Here is a 7,154-nt window from a genome sequence, read left to right on the forward strand (position 1 = left end):
GTGTGTCTAAAATGCATGCCCTATTAGCAGCAACATTTATATAAACCACACGATATTAAAGAGACAGCATGCAAAATGTAATTAACATCAAAATAAATTCACAAGAGCAAGTATATTGTTTGCACATGTTTATTTACATTAAAGGCAAAATAACTGAAATAATAAGAGCACAAGTATAGATCTGGAACTTCTTTAAGTCTGTCTAAATATCATTGAGTAATTGCAATGTCTTCTGGTCCAAATCCTTTCCTTAGGAAGGTGTGCTAGAAACTGATTTATGTAACATAAAAATAATATACATATTTATATATTTTGCTATTGTATTGTGGAGTGACACTTTCATAAACTTTTCTATACTCCTCTGATTATATAATAGTAAATATTACAATATCATAGCACAACAACAGTGATCAGCAATAATGATAAGCCTAATACAATAAAAATTGTAAGGTTATATATATATTAAACAGTCTCGGAGGTAAGAAGTGGATTATTCTTCACCTAAATTGTATGCGAGTCAGATGTTGGATCACAATAATTAGGAACCACAGTGTCCACAGATCTCTTCACTTGATTGGGATGTTCTCTTTTATTCTGGACGGCTAAGGCAGTGACTGTAACATTGAGCTTATTTTGCAGTATTAAACATGTATTTATACCGATTTCATCAGGCTCCGAAAATTCTTCAAAAAGAACACAAATAATGACCTTCTCAGCTGCCATAGTTGCAACTCTTGCATCATCAGAACACACCACCTTTTCCGTTTAAAAAATGTTTTGCACCGTTTTGTCGGGGCTGTACACAGCCCTGCTGCTGGTGCCGACTCAAGACAAGAATACGATGCACTATTGGGCCAAATTCAACAATTCTACAACGTCATGATTTTGAAATTATTTCTTCAATTATTTTAAATTTATTGGAGTAAAACTTAGAATTTTATATTAATTTATGGGAAAATGCGGTGTATTTGTCAGTTTATACTTTTTTGGACTGCATTTGTTAAGCTAAACTGTTTAGGCCTACCCATTTTGATTTCGATTTATAAATCGAGAGAAATAATTAGTAAATTGTGCGCATGATTTAGCAAATTGTGGGAACTAAATGTAATCGTGTGCATGTTTTAGTATATCGAGGGAACGAATTAGGAAATTGTGTGCACGATGTATTTATTTTTTCTTGCATGTTATGTGCGGGGCTCCATACAATCAAACTGCAGTTGGGTTGTTTTGATTAAGTAATATTAAAACTTAAATCCATGATCATTTTTTTTTTTTTCAAAATGCAATAAATCCATTGAATCAATATAAAAGTTATTTTTCATATTGAAAATGTTGAACATACAGAACATAGTAAGTTGATCCACATATGACAGACATTAAATCGTTGTCAGACTTCCGTGTCTCAGGTGGCATCCTGCCCCACTTCCCATAAAGACAAGGGAGTCTGTGATTGGCTCTCATCACAGCCACACTGGTGCAGGAGTCGGGCTTTCTGATGGCCTCACACCAGTCAGAATAATCTACTGGTGGGGTGTTGCTGTCCGGGTGAGAAAACACACACTCAATATGTGCAGGGTAGCAGGCATATATGATATATATTTTACATGATGATACAGCATTGTGTGTATCAATATTTAAGGGGAAGTCGTGGCCTAGTGGTTAGAGAGTTTGACTCCGAACCCTAAGGTTGTGGATTTGAGTCTCGAGTTGGCAATACCATGACTGAGGTGCCCTTGAGCAAAGCACCGAACCCCCAACTGCTCCCCGGGCGCCGCAGCATAAATGGCTGCCCACTGCTCCGGGTGTGTGTTCACGGTGTGTGTGTGTTCACTGCTGTGTGTGTACACTTGGATGGATTAAATGCAGAGCACGCATTCTGAGTATGGGTCACCATACTTGGCTATATATCACATCATCACATAACAAATACTTGCACAGATCCTTTTCTAACAGCCTCATCCAAAGACATAGGAACATACTATAATTACTTATTTATTTTATTTAATAACTTATTTATTTTGTTTAATAACTGAGATTTTTTCAAACAACTTTTTTTTATTCCTATTAATTGAACTGTACTTATCTTACATCTAGTCCATTTCTAAGGTTAAACATGCTGCTTATGCATATCACTATTGATAGTTTCATGTTTGTGCAAACAGCACAGTAAACCTGGCAAAAACAAACAAACAAAAACACCTTAAATTATTAAATAATCTTTACAGATCTCATGATGCCAAAAACGCAATGACCAAACTAATTTGTTCGAGGCATATAAAGAGCTTTCTGTGTCATGTAGCCTATTTTCACTAGGCTAATTAGACTGAAAAAGTATGAAATCATATGCAGTTTCCTTATAAAATCATATAGCTGGCGTAACTTGAGTGCATGAACTCTGGCTTTTGAGTTATGAGACTTTGATAACCATGAGTTACCATGAGACATCATGAGTTAAAGGTTAAAATCAACCATCGCTACTCTCTCTCTCTCTCTCTCTCTCTCTCTCTCTCTCTCTCTCTCTCTCTCTCTCACACACACACACAAATATAAAAAATATATATATATATCAATATGAATAGCTATCAATATTAAAATATTTATTTTTGAATGCTGGTTGAATAGCCCTGACTACTTTTTGAAAATGTAATATTATTATAAAAAAACCTTTACACTGTATGATACCTGAGCAACTAAACCAGCACAGTTGCAAAAATGACAAAGTTATGATAATCAATTACTTGATTAGACTAAACTTTACATAAACTGTTCTAGATTTTATTTTATTCAGAACGAAAGTAGCTTTGAAAAGATATTATAAAGAAATAATTGTTAAAACATAAATGAGCAGAACAAAAAGTTTTGCCATCAGCATGAAAAGAAATGAGCAAATACATGAAAAATATAAATGAATCTGTCATTACATGTCTATATATCATTTATAAGTTGCTCAAATGCTAGAAACGTGTTCAAGGAACAATCAAGAAAATAATAAACAACAAAATCTTAGATCAACACAGATGGTGCATAAAGAGAGGCCACGAATGTGAAGATTTGTGCCAGAGTCTGTAGGAATATGTCTGATATTTAGTTGACATGATATAAGGAAAACAACCGAATATCAAACATATCACACAGTCCCTGACCTGTCAGAACCTCACCATCCTCTCACACAGCATCTGAAAGAAAACACAGATATGTTTTGAAATGGCAATTAAGTTAGAAAATATGAGACAAAATAGAAGGAATAAAGCATTAAATGACAAAACTTACAGGTAATGATAGTTTCCCCAAACATTCCCCCTAAACCTAGCACTCTTTACATTTCCATCATTTAGTATGTTAATTTTAGTAATATTAAGATATTTTTCCTGGCCAATATACACATAGGGTAAATTAAGAAGTTCCAAAGAATAAACTAAACTAAAATGAAGTCATTCAGGTTGTTCATGTAATGGCATGAACATTTTCATACATATAAACATACAAAGTTTAACATAAGCACACAAAGACTCACACAAAATACTCACTGTTTTGAGACTCCGGCCTGAAATCAGCATGAAAATGTTTTCTGGAAAGTGTGTTCTGTTGTAAGCATGTCATGTAGTGCAGCCTGGAAGTCATGTAGTGTGTATGAATGTCACAAGTTTCAGTTGGGACGGGTGTATTTATACACCCCCAACCAAAGTTTAGCAGCCTTTCTAAACCCCAGCATACACACACACTCACACACACTCACAGGGGTTAATTAAGAGTGCATTGATCATCTTGCCGCCGGCTCTTCCTCCTGCATTAGGCTGATCAATAGATGTGATTTCACACATACACTCACACAGAGGGCAACAGGGAGGTCAGTCAGACAACAAAGCAAACAAGCTCTGTTCAGACATCTATCAAAATCATATTTCTACGTGATTGCAAATAAAAGTTGTAAACCCACAATGCTCAGCTTTAATGTTTATTAGAGTGATGGGGGGAAAGCATCACCTGTTTGGTCTTAAATAATGAAGAAAACATGTTTCAGTCAATTAGTGACTTGTGTTACTTGACTGTGTGCCTTACATTTAAAATGTTAGATTTTACCATTACCACTCAAAAGTCTGAGTTCAGTAAGATGTCAATACTTTTATTCATCAAGGACGCATTAAATTAATCAAAAGTGACAGAATAGGCTTTGAACTTTTTATTCATCACAGTCCTAAAAAAATGCTTTAAAATTAAGCAGCATATCTTTTCAACATTGATAATAATAAAAAATATGAGACCAAATCAGAATGATTTCTGAAGGATCATGTGACATGTGAGAGCAATGACATTTGTTATTAAATTGTAATAATATTTCACAGTGTTACTGTTTCTACTGTATTTTTGATTAAATTAATGCAACCTTGGTGAGTATAGATACTTCTTTCAAAAACATGAAAATCTTTGAACAGTAGTGTATGGAATAAAAATGTCTAGAATTAAAAATGTGTAGTATAAATGTGATTTTTTTTTTTTTTCAAATCACATGAAACTGTACTGTAAATGCAAATATTGAACTTAAGACCAATCTGAAATACTTGCAAACATGTCCATGAGAAGCATGGAGAACATTGTTGTAAAATAAAAAGTTACTGCAAGGAAGCCTTTTACACTAACGCAAATAATATTCCAAATGCCTTGTAACACATGGTCTTGCATTATCATCATCATCAAAAAAAAAAAAAAAAAAAAAAAAAAGGATTAGTTATAACAATATTAATAATGTTGATGTGGATCATTTGCCCTGCCGGTCAGCATACAATTGTGTTGGTGAAATCTTGCTTATGATGTTGAAAGAGTTGCAAGCTTTAAAGGCTGTAAATGGTTAAGAACTTCTTTCGTGACTGGATGGGATGAGATTTTTTTAGTCCATCTAAAGTGAGACGTACTGTAGGGGGTTACATCAAAAACCCTATTTGTGCTTTTGCTTCCCTTAAGGGGTTTCCATGACTGTGCACAGTTCTGCAGTAAAACAAGATGTACGACTCTTTTTGTGTTTGATTTATCATAATTAAATGTCCCCAAAATAAATATAAAGGCTAATATCAGTGGTCACCCAAGCCGCTTTTGCTGACCTGACCCTGAACACTGAGCAGTAAATGTCCTTTCCACTCTAATTTGACATTCATTTGCATTGCCTCTGACATAACTTCTCAAGGTGACCCAATGCAGTCCACGGCTCTCTACAAACCTCCCGAGAAACCATCTGTTTCCTGAAGTCTGATAAAAAAAAATATCACAAATAATTGTGAGGAAAAGCATTTAGAATTTTATTTTACATTTCACCACGTTTATGTGTGCTTATGTTGACACCTGAGATCATATTAGATATTTGTATTTTGATTTGTAAACCCATGTTCCCTTTGTTTCTTTAACTGGACATAATGCTTAATATTTCTCTACACGTTTTCCATCCATCCATCCATTTCCAGTTTCTTGGAAATTAAAAAAAACTATCATCTTTTTCATTTTCATTTTTAATATCACATGTCTGCCATTGAAAAAGGTTCACATCAAACAAATTTCACATCAAACACATTAAATAGGTTACATAAGACAAGCTCGAAATAATCTACTGGGTCATCAGAGAATCGGAGGTGAAGCAGATGCTATGATCAGTAGTCTGCCCCCTCCCTCTGTGTCCCGCTGTATGCGGTGACCTTCTGAACCAGATGGGGCGGAAGAGAGACACTAATTGTTTCCCCTAATTGTGAGCCTGAGGGGCAACCGAAAGAGAAATCAGGGAGAGAGAAAGAGAATCAAAAAGAGAGGGGAGGGGGGGGTACTAACCAAGTTAAGTTCACATATGGTCAGTTCTGATGCAGCATGATTTAATATAGAAAAGTAGAAAGTAGAGTATTTCTCGTTATCTTTAAAATTTCAAAAACTATCAACTTAAAATAAAAAGTTAAAGCCAGCAACGTTAAAAGAATATTCCAAATGCACTTAATTTCCACTTGTCTCTCCTTTTTTCTTTCTTTCTAAAAAAGGCAAAAATCTGGGTTACAGTGAGGCACTTACATTGAAAGCTAATCCAGCCGATTCTTAAACAATATAATACTCACTGTTTCAATAGTGTAGCCACAAGACATATACAATAAAATTTCAAAATGAAAAATAGCTTACCTTTTTTGTGTTAGGTTTGTGTATATTCAGTTTTAAATTCTTGCATTATAATGTAAACCTTAAAACAACCATAAAAATAATGTTTTAAATGGATATTTGTTAACACATTACAATAAGGTCCCATTAGTTAATGTTGGTTAATGCGTTAATCAAAATGATCTAACAATGAGCAGTAATGTTGTTAGTGTTTTTTTTTTTTTTTTTTTTACATCTTTTTACATATAGTTCATGTCAGCTCAGGTTCATTAGATAATCATATATTTTGCATTAGCAAATTTTGGGATTAATGAACTAGATTAATAAAGGCTTTAGAAGTATTTATCATTGTTAGTTCATGTTAACTAATGTTCCAAACCTGTATGCATTTTTTTTTTCTGCAACACATATTTTGAAGACTTTTGGATAACAAAACTGTTTTGGTTCCACTGAGTTCCATTGTCAGGGTTAGGATTTTAACATTAGACACTTCTCAATATTTGTGTTCCACAGAAGAAAGAACATCAAGAAAAATATGAGTAAAATTTTCTTCCAGTTCAAATAAACAGACAAACCTAAACCAGTGGTTTTATAAAATTATAAGCTTTCATATTTCTTTACATTTTTATATGATGTTCTGTAAACTACTGTTTATTTTATATATATATATATATATATATATATATATATATATATAAAATAAACACAATTATTTGATTATTTGAAATGAATTGATTATGCCATACATGCTCTCAATTAAACTTAACTTCTATTCATTAAAAACCCAAATTAAAATGACCTTATTAACTGTAGAAATACTGTGATGGGTTTGTCAGAAGGTGGTGCTGTACAGAATATTAAAACTGCTGTTTACATACCCATCAAACTGGTTAAACAGCCTGGAATGATAAATTAAACTGTCAAGCTACTGTGTTTGAGAAAGAATAAGAGCAGAATAAATTGACTAGACATAGCTTTACACTGCAAAGTGGTAAATGTCCATTTACTGAAAGAATACATAAAAACAAGTG

Source organism: Cyprinus carpio, chromosome A16 (assembly GCF_018340385.1).
Source record: "Cyprinus carpio isolate SPL01 chromosome A16, ASM1834038v1, whole genome shotgun sequence".
Classification (NCBI taxonomy): Eukaryota; Metazoa; Chordata; class Actinopteri; order Cypriniformes; family Cyprinidae; genus Cyprinus; species Cyprinus carpio.